We start from the raw sequence: 22,324 nt of genomic DNA on the forward strand, positions 1-22,324 counted from the left end.
GCCTTTCTATAAAACCGCATAGAAACACAGCCCTAGACAGCACGTTTTAGAAATAAGCCACCAACGCGCATTGCACGCTACCTCTCCGAGGCACAGAGAACGCAGTGACTTTTGCAAGTTCTGACCACCCCGGGTTACACAACCTGCACCCAGGGCCGGGCAGCCACACTGAGGTCCCCTACTTTGCAGTCTTCAGAACACAATTTCACCAAATACTTGTCCGATTGCAAATACTTCTGTAGCAAAAGCTCAAACTCGTCAAATTTCTCCTGAGCATGTTGGTCGTAGACATGGAACGCCTAGACACATTGCCTGCATCCGAGACCATCCGCATCCTGGGCCACATCCCCGCTGCAGTTAAAAGTGTCCGTGTTCGAGAGCCCGGTGAATAGATCTGAAAGTGTGTAGGAATTACAAAAGGCGTCTCACCTTGGCAAGCAATCCACAGGATCCCTTTTTACAGTGCTGGGTTGCCACGACCCAAAAAAACATGTATTTGTTAGACGTGTTTGATACGCGACAGCAGTAATTGAGCAGAGCAGATTCGAGAGCTCGTGCCATTTCTTGCTCACTTTCTCTGCCAGCTGTAAACCAGGTTTTCAGTTTAGTTGCGTGGGAATAACGAAGTGCGCATGCGTGTGTGCACGACACCTTAAATAAACTATATTCAACGAAAGCTTTGCGTCAAAACAATTGCCACATAAATCTTTTAAGGTGTCAGTACTACAACTCACTATGTAGTGAAAAGTTTCAGGCAGAATCCACACGAAGGACTGGTGCCAGTGCCACTTTGAGGACACATTTTATTAAACAGCCACACGCCCTCGGTCTGAGGAACAGGTTAGTTTGCGGCTTCTTTCTGGACTGGGTTCGTCTGAGGCTTCAGCGGCAGTAGCGCACGACACCTAGCTGCAGCAACTCTCCGAGGGCTTCCTGGAAGCTCACGCGCCTACTCCGGCTCCGGGAGAGCAGGCCGCACAAATGTTAACCTTGGCTGCAGAGTCCACGCACAGCAAGGCATGTCCCCCTCCCTCTCGAGCCCAGCTTCACATGTAGGAGCTGTGCATACGTTAGTGCGATACAGGCAGCCAGTGTAGAACAGGTCGTGGCTGGCGCGCTCTCCCGGCGCACCAAACGGGGGCAAACATCAGATCCCAGCGGCACGCATTAGCAAGAACTCAACTCACGGCATTAGTAGAGCCGGTCTACTGAGCAATGCCACACAATCTGTGCATCTCTGTAATATTGCGGTGTGTCGGTGTCAGTGAGCCTGGTATTCAAACACGTATAATACAGGTGTTTAGTAGTAACACGATATATTACTAGGTATCTTGCACAAGCTGCAATCATTCGCGCAGCTCAGGCAACACGGTAGCCTATTTTGCTAAAATGTTCGGGCCATACATGACATCCCATTTCGAAAAGAGTAGGTTGAATGCACGCATACCCCTTCTGCATGCCTGTTTTTAATCATATACAGCTAACGAAAACAGCTGTAATTAAAGAGGGAAAATGTGTATATGCCCCAGTCACTTATGTCAAAATATTAAACACCTGTTCACAACCCTCCGTTCAAGCCTGTAAATCTGAAAGAAAAATGGAAGAAAATGCTCTCCCCAATCTAGAAAGGACTTGATCACAGAACAGGGTAAGAACGGATTGGAGATGTGGGCTGGTTCATGGACTCAAATTCTGGTGGTACAACTTTTGGGACTTTCCGAAATGTTTCACCGCTAATATTGGGGCTTTAGAAGCGCCGCTGAGCATGAATCGAACGATTATGTTCTGATTTCTCCTAGTACTGTGCGAGTGTAGAACTGACAGTTTTCAGGGGTTGCCCTGGTCGCGCGTATAGCGCTTGTGCCATCGCCTGGTTGTTCCAATTGCAAAGCGCTGACTAGACAGAGTTTAGTGCTGCTGTCGGTGGGTCAGCTGGAAGTCAGTATCGCTTTAGAAAGGAGCTAGTGGCTTCAGTACTGCTATTCTATTAGAGCCCGGTCGCTTTAGCAATGCTCTAATATGGGTCTTTACTCTGCAATTTGATTTTTATTCGACTGCTTATAAAGCTCAAAAAGTACCACAGGCGTATTGGTGCTGAAAAACAAACCCGAAAATAACAAGCATTTGCAATGCAATAGGTCTTTTGCGAAAGTTTGTGCTATTGTAAAGGACTTACTGCCAGATTCATCAAAGACCCGTTTTGCGAGTCTTTAATAGCGATTCATAAGGAATCGCTATTAAGGACTTGCAAAACGGGATTCATGTAGGAATTGCAAAAAAATATTGCGATTCCTACATGTTCCTTATTTGCGATTAGCAAACATAGGAATGCACGGGGAGTTATTCCTTATTTGCGATTAGCAATTTGCTAATCGCAAATAAGGATGCGATTTCAAGGGTGCAGGGGTGTCCAAAGGACACCCTGTAGCACCCCTGAAATGTGAATTCACACTGATGTTGTGCACACACATGTCCAAAGGACATGTGTGTGTGTAACATGCAACTTAGAAAAATGCATTAAAATGCATTTTTCTAAGTTTTCGCTATTTACCACGAGTTTTGACTTCGTGGTAAATAGCGGTCCTAAATTGCGAATTCGCAATTTCTAAATGTTTCATGAATAGCATTTAAGGAATCTCTAATAGAGATTCCTTAAATGCTAATCCTCGCATATTTGCGAATTCTTTCTTAGCGATTTTTGCATTTGGGATGATGAATCCCAAATGCAAAAATTGCACTCGAAAAGGGCCAGATTCTCAGAATCTGGCCCTTTTGCGAGCGCATTTCGCATGATGAATCTGGCTGAATGCCTTTTATTTATGCGTTTGAAAACCTGGAAGCTGTGCGTAAACAAGCACTTTGTACTTATAGTCCATGCTTATGAGAAGCAAGGCTGGCAGTCTCTTTCACTGCCAGCCTTGCTTCTCATAAGCAAGGACTATACGTTCAAAGTGCGTGTTTATGCACCGCTTGCAGGTTTTAAAAACAAATCAATAAAAGGCATTGTAATTTACAATGCCAATAGCTCCAACTCTGGCAAATGCGAGACCTATTGCATTGCAAATGCTTGTTGTAGCCTGTAAGCGCTATTTTCTTTAAGTAGTTTCTCCTACTGCAGGCACTGCATGCTTTCGCGCAACTCGCGCTTTCACTTTTGAAGCAACCCTGGACAATGGCGGACGCTTCTTTGCATATGTCTTGCATTTACAAGAGTTGTATTGGCATTGTGAATGACAATGCTTTTTACTAATGTGTTAATTATCAAAACATATAAATAAAAGGCATTGTCATTTACAATGCCAATAGCTGAAACTCTCGCAAATGCAGGACCTATTGCATTGCAAATGCTTGTTAGGATTACCACTGGTTGCTTTAAAAAAATGCCATTTAGATACACTGTATGTATGCCAATGCGTCTTTTGCTCTTAACCAGAAAAGGTGGCCTAGATGTAGCCCCTTGAAGTTGAACCTGCATCTGACACCTCTGTTTTGCCAAACGGGGTCTGAAACGTTAGTGGGGTGTGAGCGAAATCCTTTATTAGGCAACTAAACCACAGTTTTCCCTCTGACATTTAGCACGATTGCTATGCCGAATTAGCATCAATGATCCAGCTGCGTGACGTCAGCACCTAACTAAACACGGTGCCTTGTGTCGGAAAACGAGACAATCCGCTTTCGGTAACTTGACGAGGTTACTGTGCCTCCGGAGTTTTCTTTTCACGCACATTAAACTCGCACCGTTTCCATAGGAGATGACCTGATCCGGTTTCCGTCGCATAGGTGAAATGCAGACGTCTAGCCTCGCATGGCGTGGAAGGTTGAGCGCACTTCTTGTCAGGAGTGGATGGATGCCTCTTCTTGGCGGGCTTCGCCGCCGCCACGTCACAGAGGCGGGGGGACGGAAGAGCGAGTCGGTTGAGCACGTGTAAGGGGAGGGGCTGGGGACGGTGTTGGTAACACACCGTGTGAAGTGACTCCCTGCAGGTCCAATGCCATGCACTTATGTCATCAAGTGTAGCAGTGTTTTCTGTTCGCTTATGTGGGACATTTCCATGTTTGCTTAGGTGTGAATTTTATTTCCGCATGTATGACACTCCGAGTGGCACTTTATTACGAGCAGGACAGAATATTTTAATCTCTGCCGCGCAATTAATTTCAGAAATTAATCCGTTTTCTGAAATTTAATGGCCCAGCTGGGCCCTTAAAACATTTGCATTACTCTGGAACTGCTGATTCAAGGTATATATACACAATTGACGATGATCATCACTCTTTGGAGGCATCGTCATCGTGTTTAATTAGATTTGGTTCTGACTGTATATTTATGTTTTGGGGTTTACATTATGTTGATCCTCTGGCATTATTTTGATTTACTATTAAGAGATTAGTTGCTAATTCCCTAACTAACTACCTTGTGCCTGCTGTGGTAATTTTAAATTTGAATAAACCCACAAGGTTTGACCTGGAATCCGGCCTCGTGTAAGCTATTTGATATGGCTTTGGACTAAATCTTATGAAGACTCGCAAGGTCTTATGAAGACTAAGCTAGTCCTGAGCCCACGCATTGATCATTTATTTAGAGTGTGAACACAGGGACTATCTAAACTTTCGTTGCTGTTACTGAACATTAAACTGATGACAATGTTTCTCTCCCCTGCTACCTTATGCTTTTGGTTTTCCACTTGCATTTCACTCTCTGTTTATCATCTCTCTCCCCTCAACTTTTGCATTTTACCCAGCTATTTGTTCTCTGCCTCATCCGGCCTATCCCTTGTCATCTCGCTCTCTCCCTTTTTCAGTCTGCTCTTCTCCCCTCCTCTCGCTTTCCATCCTTCTCCTCCATGTTATACATCTAGGCTCCTTCACTTGATCTTCCATTCCTTGCTTAGCCCCTCTTCGATGTCCTTGCTTTTATTGCTGTCATTTCATCCCTCCTTATCTCTCATTCTGTCCCATTTGGTCCCCCCCTAACTGCTCCCACCCCATCTTTGATTTTTCCCATCTCTTTTCCTATTTTTCTTCAAACGTCACCTCTTTTTGTCTCTCACCTGCTTCCCTCCTTCCTTTGTCGATCCCGATAATCTCACCCCACTTTTCTTTCCTCGTCGCTCAAGGCACTCCTCTTTAGTTTATCTCTCTTCCAGTCTCATTCCTCTCCTCTCTCCGGATGTATGACATTACAACGCATGCTTTTACATCGCATGCCTTTACAACGCTGTTTTTACAACGCATGCCTTTACAACGCATAGTGCTTTGGGGCGCTGGATAGTGAATAGTTTAATTTACTATTCCAACTCCAGTCCCCGTGGATAGTAGGGAAGATGTTGGATAGTAAATTAAACCTATTCCCTATCCTAGAGCGCCCCCCAGCACAATGCGTTGTAATGGTTTGCGTTGTAAAAGTTGCGTCATAAAGGCACTGCGTGGTAAAAGTTGCGTTGTAAAGGATGTTTCCCCTCCTTCATACCTAAGTTCTAAGTACTCTACCATCTCCCCTTTTCCTTTTTTTCACCAATACCCTGTGCACCCTTCCATTTGTTTCTCCATCTCTGTCCATCCCTCTTCCATTTGTCTCTCAATCCTCTCTATCCTTCTTTAATCACTCTCTCTGTCTCCTCTTTGTCTTTCTTCCCCTTCCTCTTTTTTCATCCTCTCACTCTGTCCTCTCCTCATGCCCCTTTCCTCTTTATATGTTATGTTTCTCCTCCCTTCTCAACATTGTTACATTTGTTCTTCAGATTTTTGTAGTGTGAAAGACTACCTTTTTGTGAGTGACCCTGACCAGAGGGAATGCTTTTCATTACAAGAGGCCAGAGCAGAGGTCCCTGTGGGCAGGCACAGCTCACTGCACCCAGTGCCAGCTTCCACATTTCCTTAGCTTTGACAATTCTCTGCACCTAGACACATCCATGGGATGATTCAGACAATGACTACCCCTTCCAGGTACAGTGGCATGTCCCCGCACACACACATGTCAGCTTCCTGAAGTTATGGCAAAAGACAACTCCCTGCTCAGTGTGTGTTCCCTGCATGGATAGGCAGCTTAAAAATGTTGCTTAATGGGTTAGTCTGATTTAGAGATACCAGAACCAAGCTCTTTATTCTGACTGATTAGCATTAAAGACAGCTGGTCGTGCAGACGCTAGAGTGTCTGACCACAACAGAGTTCACTGAGAACCTAGAACTCTGAAGACCACATAGCAGCCCGGTCAGTTGGCAGTGTCAGCCCACAGCTAGTGCGGTGACCTCTCTCACTATGAGCATATGAGTACCACTGCAGGATACACTCACACTGCTTGGTGGGTCCCATGGGACAGAGTGATCCAAAGATTGTGACTCTTCCACCTGTACACTAGGGTCTTTGCACCAACCAGGGACCCGGCACAAATCGGGAAAACTGAGGCTGTTTGCCACACCTTTAAAGTTGCAGCTGGTGCATAGTTGCTTACACAGCTGGAATTGGGGTAGCTACACACAAGGCGGGGCACAGTGAGCCTTGAGCAACACAGATCCAGACTGTATCCGAAAAAGTTGAAATACTTCCCTCACTGGCCGGTGGCGCCTTAGCTGCAACTCTCCTCTAGTGCCTCCTTGGATGTATCATCACAGAGCCGCTTATGGCACAATCCTGGTGCTATGAAATTTGTTCAATTTTTCCACACCCTTTGAATCCAGAGTAGCTGTCCGCTCAAGAATTATTTTATGTACTTTTCTGTTTTTCAGTACTTTTGCAGTTTCTGCCATTCCTGGGACAATTCTTTGGGTGCTAGATACACATGAAGGGAGCTTCCCCAAAGGATAGAACATCATACAATGAGAATCAACCAAGAACACCCACAGAAAGGCTGAAATATTTTAGAAAATTTATTTTTAGTTGATCATTTGTGATAAAATTATTTAGACCATAATTAATAAAGGTCAGCTTCAGATATACAAAAATTCTTTAGATAATGAAGCCATAAATAAACATCAGCCCAAATACAATTAGAACAATAAAAACATGACAAATCATTCTTTCATTCTATCACTCATCCACAGGCTCTCTATCAGACAGACCAATTATTCACACTCAATCAAAACATCAAAAACGTCATGCAGTGGGGAAAAGCGCCGACGCGCGTTTCGGAAACAGAGTTATTTTAGAAGATCCTTCATCAGGGCGCATGTATCTAATCCATGGATATATACGGTCTTGTGAGATCCACATTCATAGCATACGATAGGTGTAAGAATCGGTTCACAGTCTCAATTTTGGGCTGACAAAGCAAATCTGTGGGTGAAAAAGGGAAAAAAAGGATAAAAAAATTCTAAAAACAAAGAACTGCAGTTCCAGGTCACATGAAGAAACAAGGCAGTATTCAATATACACAATAAATTGGTTGCTAAATCATTCATACTAGCAAGAAAAAGGGGAGGGGGGAAAGGGAAAGAAGTGGGGGATCTTGGTGTGCGAATCCCAAAGTGAAAACGCCTTAAGAAGAATGCATCTAAGATTACCTCTGAACCCAAAATGTTTAGAATACACACCTCTAAGTATGCTGTAGCTGACCAATCTTTGGGACAACCCTATAACCGGAGGTACTTCCAAACGTACACAATATTCTGAGGGAGATGGCTGTCAGGCACCAGAATTCCTACCATCTGATAACAAAAGAAAGCATACAGACTGATATACCTGAGACAGTGCTAAATCCCAATTTTTTTTTATTTTTTTTTAAAAACCTTTATTAAAGTAATCAGAGCAATACAAGCGCAGGCCTACAACCACCAGGGCCGGCCGCAAAATCAGAAGATCAAAAACAGAGCAGTTTAGACGTGTACGATAAAAAGAAAAGTACATTATAGCCGTAAGACGTGGCTGTAACACAGGAAAGCACAAGGATAAAAGAGGTTTCATTTTTATAATATTGAGAGGAGGCAGCGGCTATATCAACAAAGGCGTCGTACAACACAATCAGATAAAAAGAGACGGGAGGGGTATATCCATCCATGCAATCAGAAAGCAATAATGAGTAACGGGGCCAAATACACCCTATGCCCACCAAAGGTAGGCCAGGAGTAAAGATCAAACAATAGCAAGCAATTTAGCAAGATGTCGTGTAGAAAGCCCACCCGTACCAGACAGTAAGAAAGGCAAGTGCAGACACCGGATAAGTAAAGGAGAGAAAAAGAAGACATAGCCAACCCCCTTGGAAAAAGAGAAAAAGGGACCATAGAACAAAACAAATTAAAATAACAAACCCCCCCCCCCCCCCCCATCACCCGCCACCCTACATCACCGTAATGGCTATGGCCTACCCCACTAACAGCGTGCCTGTCGCCCCAGAGTCACCCGAAAGAAGAAAAGAAAAGAAAAAGAAGAGAAATGTAACGAAAGAGAATGAGGAGAGGAGCCGGCGATGTAAACACCCGGTCCCCCCCGTCCCCGCAGCTAAAAGCATAGAGACCGAGGCCAGAGAAAATACAGAGAACAGCCAACGCACAGGATGCAATCAATAACAGTCCACAAGACGTGTCCCGGATTCGCCATTAACTAAGAGGAAGTCCCGCCAGGACCCAAGCAAGGTCACCCCTGGCCACTTCTGTGAATAGTAGAACTGCCAAACATCCTTGCAGTCAGGAGACAGTACGATACAAAAAGTCCATACCGGTCAGGTGAGGCAGGCGGCATCTTCGCACAACATTGTCCCAGCCACCAAGAAGCAGCCAACGATACATGGCGGCAGCCAGAATGCAACAGTACGCCGATCACCAACGAGGCCAAGTCCAAAAACAGGTCTGCCCAGCACGGATTGGAGAACACAAGATGTGGGAAACATTGCAGCACAGGCGCCAGATCCACTCGGTCCCTCAAAATCGTAGATTCATCCGGGGACCCCGGCACAGCAACCGGAGGAGATTCAACGGCACCAACTCGGGGAGAAGTCACTACGCCACAAAATGGCGGATCGACATTGGCAGCGATCCGTACCTCCAAGTCCCGGGACTTCCGGAGCAGAGCGGCCCGCAGAGTAACCAGTGCAAAGAGCACATGACTACGTGTAAGCGCCGCCTCATGTAACCGAGGCCCGGGGGTCTCAAATGCAGCAGTGTCTCCGTCTCCGGGAGGGATACACTCCAAGGGGTCATCCGCCATCTTGAGCACTTCGTTCGCCGCCACTATCCCCTCCACCTCCAAGACCATTCCGACCGCCAGAGGCAACGGGTCTCACAGCCGATCGGCGGCGGTCGGCGCCCGGCGCCCGGAGAGGAAAGGAGAGTCACCAGAAGGCCGGGTGCGCTCCCAGCAGCCCTCCGGGAGCCAAGCACCGGTTCCCGGACGGGACTATTAACATGAGTGGGCGTCACACCCAAGGGGAACCGGGCAACACGGCTTCTCTCCGGCTCACCAACTGCTCGGGCATACGGGGTAACCCACTATTGGGAGTGGGTCAGCTCCATCTCTCCCGGCTCGCGGCTCCCAGGCTCCCATCAACAGGTTTCTCACCCGGACCAGGGCCACCAACACCCCGAACACCGCCGGGCAGGCGCTGCACTCGAGGCCCCGGCGTCAGGGCCGGGAAGGCCAGCAAGCAGACAAGGGCAGATCGCAGGAGCCGCTGCACGTTGGAGCCCCAAAGTCAGACGGTAAGTGAGCGTTTTTCTCTAACAACAGAAATCAAAAAGCCTCGATCAGGATTATCGACAGGATAGGCAAGCGGGGAGGAAGGGACCTCAGAGCAAAGCGTTCATGCGACTGTTCCGATCGCCATCTTGGCTCCTCCCCACGCTAAATCCAAAATTGATGTACACTACATAGGGAAAACAGGTCTGAACAAGACTAAACTTTGTGGAGATGTCACAACCAATTATGAAAGTAATGCTGTACCTATTGAGGATATAGTCGCAGGTTCAGAAAATTCAAATATGATTTCTGTTTGGTCCAAAATGCTTCTGACCTGTCTGGTTGATAAGATAAGCTGAAGGATTCAGATATTCAACTCCTGAAATGAAACGGAGGAGCATAGTATAGTCATATCCGAATGAGTACTGATAGAGTAAATGTACAAAATACAGGGATCAACTGATGGTCAAACATACAATGTGGTAGATGGTCCTCACATGAGATAGATATATATCTGGTATATAGAATGGCTCAGGATATTGGATGAGCTAACTTCGAGAGTGGACCCTAGGAAATCACGATGTATTACCTGTTGTATCTGTGACTGTAGTTTAAGACGGTCCGGTGTGATTTTGATTTAGTCCCGGAGTATTGGAAATAAAAGGAATCCAAGTTGAAAAAATGGGAGGTCTGCTCCTAGAATGCAAGGGAGGAGCACCGTATTAGTTAAAATGATTCCCTGATGTAATGGATGATCCTGATGAGCAGACTTGCGAAATCCTAGCAGTTCGAAATGCCCAGATAAAGTCCTGAAGTAAAACACATGTGTAACCAGTGTTGGAGGGAGTGATTAATCACTGGTGGTATTTACTGCCCCGTATCATGAAAAATAAACATCAAGTCTAAAGATTTTAGAACGTAAAACTGAGAAATATCCCCATAAAGGTAAACACCTAGTTCCAATGCCTGATAGTCTGAAGATTTAGGAACATAATGCTGCGAAATATCCCCAAAAGATAAACAAATAGTTGCAATACCTGATGGCGTGTAGCCGTTCATGTGAAGAGCAAATTGCTAGAAGTTCATGGGCAGTAAACCGTTCCCAGAAGCGCTGTGTCCTGCAGACCAATAAATGAACCGGGCAAGAAATAATGAGATTTAAGATAGGAGCTAACGAATGTGAAAAAAGCGAAGATAAATTGCGTGATGAATCGCGAAAGTGAATCGCGTGATAAATGCCGTTACCTTGTCTTTAAGAAGGCATAGAACCTGCATCGATCCAACAGCATTCAGCCTCCGCGCGTGTCCATGGCCGGTATAGCAGTGAAGCCAGCGGAGTTAGGTTAGCATAAATACCGCTCGGCAAGATGTTAATGTGGGGCACCTGAGATCTATTCAGAAAAACTAGAGCGCTAACCAGGTAACTGGAGCGCAAACCGAAAGGCAACCGGACGTATGAAAATGGCGATTTCAGCGTCCAAACGACGACGCATGAATAGAATCAATGATTGCAGTAGAATTCGAATGTAAAAATAAAATACAAGAAAAGAGTGATTAAAGAACCAAGAATCAATTTACAGGATTGGTAAAATAAGGTATTCTAATAAGACAAAGAAAAATAGAGGAATAAACATAGAAAACAGACTAACGATGATGAGAATGTACACAAGGAGGTTAATGTGCGGCCAAGGATCAAATGAAAAGGAATTATACTTAAATTAAATTATTGCGTTTTCCCAAGGCAGATGTTCATTCAAGCCTGTGTTGGCTGTATTAAGGGTAAACATCCAGAACACCTCCCTTTTGCCTCTAAGGGCATCAACATTTCCATGTAGGGGGCATTTGATGTGCTCCAGGATGAGCCATTTAAGGTCATCAAGAGTGTGTTTCATATCTTGCCAGTGGGCTACCAGGGGTGCCCCTGGTCGTGAGTTCCTGATAGATGATTTGTGTTCAGAGAAACGCGTTCTGAACTCTCTCCCTGTCTCACCAACAAATCCTTTGGCACAAGGGCACAATAGGAGATAAATGACATTTCTTGTTCGGCAGTTTGTCATTTCTTTGAAGTAAAATTTTCTTTTTCCCCATAAAAGTTTGGGGGTAGTGATGACTTGATCACAAGCGTGGCAGCCGCCACATCTGTGACTACCCAAGATGGGACTGGTCCCAGTGATGCTTTTTTGGCTCATACTGGGTGTCTCTGGAATGGGTGCTCTGACCAAGGCATTTCTTAGATTTCTATTTCGACGAAAGGCGAAAATAGGTTTTTTGAGTTGTTCTGCTGTTTTATCTGTATTTAAAATATGCCATTGGGAGTTGATGATGGATCTGAGTTTGTTGTTGAAATTGGAGTGTGTGGTAACAACTACTAGTTGTTGTTCCTCCTTTTTATCCTTAGAGTTCAAGAGGGCTTCTCGATTGTAATATTTGGCCCTTTTGTAGGAGTCCCTTATGAGTCGATGCGGGTAGCCCCTTTCTAGCAGTTTGTTTTTGAGTTCGCCTGCATGGATTTCAAAATTGTTGATGTCCATACAATTACGGCGAAGCCTCAAACTGGCCAAAGGGAATGCTATTCCTCTGACTCCGAGAAAGAAGGCTGTCGTAGAGGAGGAGAGTGTTACGGGCAGTTGGCTTGGTGTAAAGGGAAACTTCAGTTTGCTGATTGTTAATTTGTATCCATCCATCTAAAAACGCTATTCTGGTGGAGCTAGTGTTGGCCGTGAATTTCAAATGTGAGTCACAAAGATTGATCCACATAATGAATTCATCGAGCTGTTCCTGTTCTCCCTTCCAGATAAAAAAGATGTCGTCAATGAAACAATTGTAGTTGGTGACATTCTCGAAAAAAGGGGCAATCTCATTGAAGATGAATCTTTCTTCAAATGCTCCCATGTACGCAATGGCTACATTGGGAGCGCAGGCTGCTCCCATACTTATGCCAAGCACTTGTTGGTATGTTGTTTTGTCAAATTCAAAATAGTTTTCTTTAAGGACAATGGCTAGGCATTCCAAAATAAAAAAGTTTTTCTGATGAACAGTCAGATCCGTCCAGTATTTTTTTGACGGCCTCCAATGCACCCTTCTGCGGGATATTCGAGTACAGCGCCTCGAAATCCATAGTGACCAATATGTCGGTGTCAGTGTTGAAATCAAGACCCTCAATTTTCATGATAAGGTGGCCAGTATCCCGCACGTAGGCAGGAAGTTGGCAAATGATGGGGGAGAGGCAGGCATCCACAAATTTGGAAAGGGTTTCCGTAAGCGACCCAATGGTGGATACAATGGGTCGATAGGGAGGGGTGAGCTGATTTTTGTGCATTTTAGGCACCCCATACAGGACTGGAATTTTGAAAAAAGTTTTGTTAAAAAATTCGAATTCTTGATTACATATGGAGCCTCGTTGGAAAGCCGCATTTGTGACATTGAAGATCTCAGTCTTGATCCTTTCCGATGGATAGGAGTCACCTTGCGATAATGTTCAGGATGGTTAAGCATGGAGAGTATTTGTTGCTTATAGTCAAGGCTATCCAGGCCTGCAATCCCCCCACCTTTATCGCTTGGTTTCACAGTCAGTGTGTGGTCAGAAGATAATTTTTTGAGGGCTTGGTATTCATCGTAGCTAAGATTGTAGGCTGGTTTAGGTACAAATTTAGTTAGGTTTTGAATTTTAGCGTGTACGCTTTTCTCAAATATGCCCACCTCAGGACCAACCTGGTCCAATGAAGGTGTAAAAACGGAGGTGGGTCGGAAGCCCGAGGTGTTATTATTCGGAAGCATGTCTTTTCCTGCAAAAAATTTCCTTAACCTAATTTTTCGAAAGAAAGCCTGTACATCTTTATTGAGTTCAAATGCATTAAAAGCAGAGCTCGGAACAAATGACAAACCTCGAGACAGGAGATTAATAGTACTTTTATCCAAAGTTTTAGTGGATAAATTAAAGATAGGAATGAGACTAGAGTTGTTAGAGGTTTTCATTCCCTCCAGTATTGATTCCTCCTGGTTTCCAGAAACCGAGGCTGATTCTCTGAGTGTTGATATCTCACCCGCTCCTGATTGTCTGGATATGTCTCCCTCACCCTCTCTTGGGGTCTGAATTTGACTCTGTTCGTGCCTCGGCGGTTCCCCAAAAAACGGTTCGATTTTTGGGGGCCATCAAAGCGTCTGTTGGAGAAATTATCCGTGGAGCGGGATCCTCCTTCGTTTTCTGACTCAGAAGTATCTGAGAAAGTACGAATCTTTCTATTAGTCCAGTGTTGTTGGTCCCCTTGATTCGTGTCTTTGTTGGAATAATATTCGGCATGCAGATATGGGTATATCTTCTCCTCTGAGAAATATTGAATATCTTTTTTCAACTTGTCGGTCTTTCTGCGAATAATATAATCATTGAAGGAGTCAAGTTCGAGATTGACTTCTTCGAATTTTTGTTTGGCATTGTCTACTGCATTATTTTTAAGGAGAGCTTCCTCCATTTCGGCAATCTCCTTGAGAAGACCTGAAACAACTTCCCTAGCGGTATCAATGATGAGTAACATGAGGTCCCTCGAGCATCGATTGGCAATGAGGGACCATCTCTCAAGAAATAATCGAATCTCTACGAATAATCCCGGAATATTCCTAACCCTGAGACCATTGGGGATAACCCCTGCCTTGAGATTTTGAATCATAAAGTCAGCATGTGATTCAGTTCTCTTTGCTTTTTTCTTTAAATTTAAGAGTTTGAGCCACTCATCATTTGTTCCTTTGTTGAGTGAAAAGGGCTCATGATGTCTGTCTGTAGAGTATGAACTTATTGTGAACCTTGGGTGCCCTACCCGACAGCGCCTACTTGATTTTGGCTTCTGTAGAAAGCTAGACAGGATAGTCTTGCACGTTTGGAGATAGCAGCAAGGGTCACCGCCTGCACCTCTGCGTGCCCATTCTTGATAGAGATACAGGGACATGGTCCTTTTTGCAAGGACATGTTTTTGCTAAAAGTTCAGGTCTTACTGAGTGGAGGATTCATATTCATCTAGACATTGATCCCACTCAAGGGACCGGTCTTTGGGTCTGCAGATTTGTTCACCTAATCTAATCTCTTTTTCAAAGCAGCACCTTACCTTGGTGAACATGGCGCCAATGTTGGTGCCTGGCACTTTTATTTCTCCATTTGGCACTGCTTTCTCCTCTGTCCGCTTTTCCAGCTTCTGGTGCTGACCCGGTTTATTTAGGTTGCATCTTTCACCTACGCTTGGAATATCCTCCACCCTCTTCTTGATTTCTCTGACGTGCCTATGGTTCTCAATGCGCCTGCAGCTACTTCAACCGTACATATGCTGGCAGCCTCTTCCACAGCGCTGGTTACCTCCACTCCCGAGCCTGATACGACTTTGGCAGGTTTTCTTTAACCACAGAAGGCCTCACTGCTTGCTTCGACATCAGGATCGAGACAGATTTTAACCGGGTGCTGCCACCAAATTCTTTCTAAGGACATGATGGGGGGCTCTTCTTTTGAAACTTTTGTGGTACTTGACTCATGCCTAAATTCAGAGATTTACTACCCCAAAGGTAGAGGCAGATGTGAATTTATTCTGGTTTTATTTAGCCACTGAAGAGGTTTCCTGGTATCTTACACAGAGTCTATTGAGGTTTCCTTTTTTGCGCCCAGATCCTACATTATCTTGGCATCTATGGGCATTTCCTCCTGATTGCCTCCTGACAGTCTTTTCTGAGGACTTGGTTTCCTTCAAAGAGGAGTTGCGCATCACTGTTGAGGTCCTGAAATTGTCTCCACCCTTGCAAAATTTGAAATCAACATTTTGCAGACGGGTCATATTGTGTTTGAATCTTTGTTACCTTTTAATGAGATGTTACTGGTGGCAGAGCTGGTTCTTTCCTCTTCACCAGTGGATGGGGTGTGTTTGTGGATGGAATTCATGGGGAACAATGTTTTCCTTGCGGAGCTTGGCTCTTCACGCCTGGGCAGGTGGGTCATCTTCTTCTGAATCACGGGAGAAGCCACTTTGCTAAAGTGATTCATAATGGGTCTGTGATTGCTGGACAGCTTCTTAGGTCTGGTCTACACTGTGTATTTAGTGGACAGATCTATGGGCTCCTCTGTGCTACTTGGGCCTTCATGTTCTTAGTCAGGCTCACACATTATATGTGACATCTGATGGTTCTTATTTCTTTAAAAAGCAGACTTCCTTAGTCATGGATGCTGCTGCTAAGGAAACTCTGATGTGAGATCTGTGGGTTTGCCATCTGTTGGGAACATACCCCAAAATCGAAATGAAAGATTCTGACATTTTACAGGGCTTCAACATTACAGGCGTCACCAATAATCCTTTTCTGATCAACTATTGTCCCTGCCTTCCCTTGTCTGCATCTCAGTGTGGAGGGGGGTTGGTGGGGTAGACTGGGCAAGTACCTTTATAGCATACCGTGACCAGAACACTCATTTGTTATCATCGTCACCCCAGCTTGTGTTTCCGACCATGTTGAGTTCCTCCTTGGCTTGGAAGCAGTTCTAAAAAGTAGTTTGTGTTCTTGGGAATAGGGGTGTTCGATCAGAGAGCTGCCTGGAGATTACTGTGCTGCGGGGCCCACTCGTTCTCCGGTATCCCTTTTGACCACATGGTGCACAGTACTGATGGAGTTTCTATACAAAGGTTGGAAGAATTCAGTCTTGCAGTTGCTTGTTTCAAGGTTGTTTTTTCTACTGTTAGAGCATTGTGTGTTGGTTACGTTGTGGTTGCTACTTTGACATGCATGTCATCTGCACTTTGGAGTAAAGAGGAGTCTTGCTCCTGAGGCGTGAGCCGGGAGCTAGGGATTATACTCCGATTTTACTCTGTTTTTACCTTCTACTGTGTGTGATTGTGTCTTTGGGTCCGGTGCGCTGCTCCCAAATTACGGAGGTATTCCTATCAATTTACCCCGCATTTTTAAAATTATTAATCTTCTGGCAGGAGGGGCAGGTTGATTTACAAGCCCTTGCCCTTTCGCCTAAGCACAAAGTTGGAGTCAGAGAGGGGAGAACTGCGATTGGACGCTCGCCTGGGCGGCCGCCATCTTGTGGTGGGCCAAGGCCGAGCAGTCTAGTCTTTCTCCTCCCCTGTTCCCCTGGTGCATAAAGGTCGTGATGACGCGACCGCGCAGCGGACGCGCCTAAGGCAAGCCCGTCTGCGCCCGTCCGAGCCTGGCCCGGGCCTAGGGCCACGCACCCTGCCGGTTGCACTGGGGGGAGATTCACATAGGTGGACATATAGCAGTGAAACATTACGAAACTTGATGGGTCCAGGGAGAAAACCTAGCTGTGCCGTCCTAAATCTGAATAAGGACCAGCCATCAAGCCCATGTGCCTGCTTTGGCTGCATGAGAGCGATCCCAGCTGTATTAATGTCCCCCATAAAGGCCTTATCCCGAGTACATCGAGGGAGTTATAAAGCAAGGGGATGTAACTTTGAGTGCCTCCTGGTGAATGCTAGATCGTTGGTTAAGCACAGCTTGGAGTGCGCGCTGTTAATACAGGAAGAAAATGTTAAAATCGCTTTTGTGACTGAATCATGGACGGACGCGGCTTCGGGCCCGGACTTAGTTAATGCCACTCCCCCTGGTTACATCAGTTTTACGAGAGACCGGCCACTGAGGAAAGGTGGAGGTCTGGCAGTCATCTATCATAACTCCCTTAACGCCCTCTTTCATCCGCTAACTGTGGACGGCTGTGAAGCGGTAGCGTTTAATTTCACCTTGGCCAATCATCACTCATTTAATGGTTGCTTAGTTTATAGACCCCCTGGTCCTAAAAACATCTTTTTGAGCTCAGTGGGAAGTATTCTGGAGGAGGGACTCTGCTCCAAGGACTTTACGTTCTTGGGAGATTTCAACTTCTATTTACAAAACCCCATGGATGCGGATACTAACGCACTTATGGACCTAATGGATGGCGCCGAGCTTAAGCAACTGGTTAGTGGGCCCACGCATAAGGCCGGCCATACCCTAGATGGGATTTTCTCGAACAACCCTACTCTGGGCTTTAATAAATCTCTACCGCTCACCTGGTCCGATCACAGGGCGCTGTTATTTGCCATCTCTGTGCCTAAACCCCAATGTGGGGGGTGCCTGCCTAAAGTAGCTAGGGTTTGCAGGGCCTGGAACAAAATTGAGGGTAATGCATTGGAAGATTATCTGCTCGCTACAAAGGAGCCCCCTCCATTAGAGGTGGAGGTGGCGGCGCTTGCCCACACTAGCTGGATTGACAAAGCCTGCAATATCCTCGCCCCACCCAAACTACGCCTCCTGGCCAGAGCTCAGCCCTCAGCGCCATGGTTTTCGGAGGAATTAAGAAATCACAAATTGGAATGTAAAAAACTGGAAAGGGTCTGGCGGAAGGAATACAGGGAAAGTGATAGAAGTCGTCTTAAACAAACTCTCTTAACATACAAAAAAACGGTGGTGAAGGCAAAACAAGAGTACTTTACCAATCGTATTAACTTGGCTAAGAACTCTGCGAAGGAACTGTTTACTACGGTGGCAGCTCTGGCTGACCCGGCACCCGTGGCCATTTCCGCAAGCTCGGAATTATGTGAAGATCTTGCCAGTTTCTTTCTAGGTAAGGTTGAGATGATCTTTAAAGCCTTCTCTAGCCAGGAGAGGCAGAATAGCCAGGCAGCATCTTCAGAAAACATTATGCAGCCACCCTTAGGACAAATCCTCAATAGTTTTTCGCCAGTAAATGGGGAAGAAATTAGGCGGCTATTCTTAGCAGCAAAATCAGGTGCCCCGTCAGACCCTTGTCTGGTGGCTGTGATAAAAATGGCCCCAGATCCTGTAGTTGCATCGCTGGTGACCATTTTTAACAAAATGCTTGCGACTGGAGGTTTTCCAGCGTGTTGGAAACAGGCATCAATCTTGCCCCTACTTAAAAAACCTAACCTGGATATCAGGAACCCAAATAACTATTGCCCAATAGCAAGGCTCCCTTTACCTGCTAAATTAATAGAAAAGGCACTGAACATCCAACTAAGTTCCTTCCTGGCTGCCACTCAATCTCTGGACCCCTCTCAACATGGTTTTAGACCTCACCATAGCACGGAATCCGCCCTCATTAAAACAACTGAGGAGATTAGAGCGGTGACCGATGCGGGAGGAAGGGCTGCCCTGGTGCTGCTGGACCTCTCCGCGGCCTTCGACACGGTCCACCATGGCATCTTACTTGACCGGTTGAAGGCCTGCGGAGTTCAAGGGAAGGCTATTGACATACTTAAAGCCTTCCTGTCCGGCAGAGTCCAGAGGGTGGCCGTAGGAGACTATGAGTCAAAACCTTTCATCTTGCCCTGCGGAGTCCCTCAAGGCTCGTCTTTGAGCCCGACGTTATTTAACGTTTACGTTAGCTCATTGGCGCCAGTAATTCGGGCACATGGTTTTGATCTTACATCATATGCGGACGACACCCAGATTGTGGTGTCGGTATTACCAGGGAGGGAAGATGATGTAGCTAGGAATTTCCAGGAGTGTATGCTGGCGGTCGGAAATTGGATGGCAGTTAATTGCCTTAAATTAAACTCGGCGAAAACCGAAGTCATAGTCTTTGGCTCTAACACGAACTTCTGGAGCCCAAGATGGTGGCCGGACCAGATGGGCAAGGCTCCCACCCCAGTAGCTAAGGTGAAAAACCTGGGGGTGTTGATCGATGATCAACTTACCTTTCGTCCCCAGGTTAATGCACTATCTTCTTCGGTGGCCTACCTGCTCAAATCCATCCGTAAGATCCTGCCATTCATCCCTGGCAGCGATAGGAAAATGGTTGTTACAACGTTGGTTATGGCAAAGTTGGATTACTGCAATAGCCTATTGCTGGGTGCCCAACAGGGGGTACTCAATAAGTTGCATGTACTTCAAAATGCGGCGGCTAGGCTGATTCTGGGGATCCCTAAATTTGTCCCCGTGTCTCAGGAGCTGGCCAAGCTGCATTGGCTTCCAATGCGAAAGAGAATTCTCTTTAAAGCTTTATGCCTAGTATTCAAGTCCTTACATGGCAAGGGGCCTTTATTCCTTCGGCGGTACTTTTACTGGTACCGTCCGACTAGAAATCTTAGATCAGCTGACTTGGGGTTGATCGCGGTGCCTCGAACTAAGAGAGCGTGCTGGGGGGGCAGAAGCTTTGTGCTGGGCGCAGCCAAAGCCTGGAATGCCTTGCCTCAAGCCCTCAGAAAACTGACGGACATTATGGCCTTTAGAAGAGCTTTAAAGACATGGTTGTTTACCATCTGATTCCCTAACCCGCCTCTATATCAGGAGTAACACTTAGCGCCAGGACACCTACGGGTAACAGAGCACTGTACAAATGCCAAAAATAAATAAAAAATAAATTGCTTCTTCTTAAACTTTACTTGTTAATGGATCTCATGGGCGCTCTGGTGGGATTACATTGCATATATCGGTTATTTGAAGTGACTGTTTCATCATTCCCTGCTCAGGTCTTCAGTTTGAGAGTGAATGACCAAATTCTCCGGTTTTATGGTTTGGGTATTGGTGGTCGGCACCTGCCACATTTGGGGGCTATATGTTTTCACTGTCTTGGATTAGGTTATGGGTCTTCTCGCTGCGCCTTGATGTAGAGTGGATCTGATTGGAGGATAGTATAGCTGACCTGTAGTAGAGGCAGAGGCTGGGATACGTATGTTTATCTTGTTGGCATATGGATTACTCGCCTATGGGAGGTTGTGTGTTTGCACAGTCCTTCAGTGTTCTTTAAGAGATGTGGTAGCTTGTTTTTTACAATTTTTGAATATTGGGTGTTTTGCTCAGACAGTCCTTGTTTCTCTCTATGCATTTTTTATTGTGTTCCTGCGTAGTTAGAAAGCTTTGCCTAGCAAGGGGAAGTAATACTGTGGCACTGAGAAGCGTTGTCTAAGGCACTACTTCTGTTTCCATCTGCTCTTAACTTATCATTCTGCCACCTAGAATTAATTTTCATGAGCACTGGCCCTGGTGCTATTGACTGGATCTGTAGCCAGGCAAGTATGGTGGTGGTGTAGAATATTTGTTACCTTGAGATCAGTAGGGTCCTTTTAGGCTGATGAATGATGAAAAATACTTTGAATTAGTCTCGTCTTATGGTCTCTCAGGTTCCCATAAAAGACGGATACTGATGTATGGGTGGCGGAATGATGATTGAGAAGTCGACTTTCATTCCATTTCATAGCATTGGTAGGGGAAAGCTCTCTTACAGCGCGAAAGCACTGATGGTAGTGCTGGCGAAAAATATGCAAATTAAATTGTTGGCATCCAGCCTATGGCGCTTATGGATAGAATACGAGTTCTTGTGAAACATTGATAAACCAAACATACTTTAAGTGATGGGAGTATTGCTGCAAATAATCTAAATTCCCAGGCAATTGCCATTGGTAGCATTCCTGCATATTATTTTGGCCCACTGTTAAACTCTAGCTAGTTGACCGGTCTTGTCAGGCTTCACCAATGAGATATAGTTTGGATCCAGTGGCACAGAGATCAGTGGACCCACATCTGGGCATTCCCTCCGCCACATTGAGTGTTCCATGAAATTCACAAAAACTGATGGGAGGAATACTTTCTCCGTATAGTTGCTTTGGCCAGCATCTCAGCCTGTCGTTTGCACTATTTAGCCTGTACATGGCATGACCAGTGTGACATGTTCCAGAATGAGGCAAAGTGCTCAGCAGGGGCTAAGCTTAGCCAATGATATTTAGGGGTGTTAACCTCAAACTTTCCAACTTACAAAACAGTGGGTTGCAGGGTGGAGGGGTGAGGTGATGAGGGTTCGAGATGGATTCTTTCATGTGGAACAGGATCAGTACTGATTTGCATTATGTGGGCCTCAGTCTAGAGTTCACACTCAGTGACAAACGATGGGTTGGAATGTTGCTGAGTGATTGCCTCAGGTTAGGCTATTTCCAAGCATTCATCCCATCACCTTTTGGGTGTTTAATTGCCAGTAGCATGTTTAATTGCTAGTAGCTTGGGCGGAAACTTGAGACTGGCACAGTTTGTCAAGCCTATTACAGTCAATGTTTGTGAATTCCAAAAAGTGGTACATTTGCATCCATTTAAGGAGCTCTTCTGAGGGTGCAGATTTGCTACTTTTTTGATAAATTAGTAAATACATATATGTTTAAGGTACCAATTCAAACAGTTAACAAGTTTAAATCTCTTTCTGAAATGAGGAGAGAAAAACTGATACAGACATAGAAGTACCGGCTCATGACCCCCTGACCCAGTTACCAAACCAAGAATGCATTTAAAGGGTGTCTCGCCCCAAATGCCTCCTGAATCTATGCCCCTGTCTGAGCCACATGGGCCTGATAGGTCTTTCTGAACCCATGTACTAAGCCTGTACTAAGCCTGAGTCTTAAATAGAGGAGGGAGCACAGACAAATTAAAAGCGCGAGCTAAGCCATGGGTCTGGCTTGGCTTTTAGAGCCATGAAAATATTTGGCATGTATGTTGTGCAACAATGTAATGTAAAAATATGATGCAATCTCTTCAAAATTGAAACAACTGCAATTCCTTAACATGCGTAAGCGTTTCACCTTATTACATCACATTGTCACTGTGTAGACATTTAGTAAAAGAGATTGATTTTAGAAACATTTATGGCTCCCCACGCCCCCAATGACAATGCCATTAGTGAACTAAGAGGCAAGTCAGTAGTCGGAGTAAACCCTAAGCATGGCCTTTATTCGTATCGATAGAGCACCA

At 45.5% G+C, this 22,324-nt stretch overlaps 1 protein-coding gene across 1 annotated transcript in view; it reads left to right on the forward strand.

The window, feature by feature from the left end:
* Positions 1-22,324, forward strand: part of LPCAT1 (lysophosphatidylcholine acyltransferase 1) — a 585,759-nt gene that overhangs the window by 253,772 nt on the left and 309,663 nt on the right. The gene's annotated exons all lie outside the window — the stretch shown is intronic.

This window comes from Lissotriton helveticus, chromosome 4_1 (assembly GCF_964261635.1).
Source record: "Lissotriton helveticus chromosome 4_1, aLisHel1.1, whole genome shotgun sequence".
Lineage (NCBI taxonomy): Eukaryota > Metazoa > Chordata > Amphibia > Caudata > Salamandridae > Lissotriton > Lissotriton helveticus.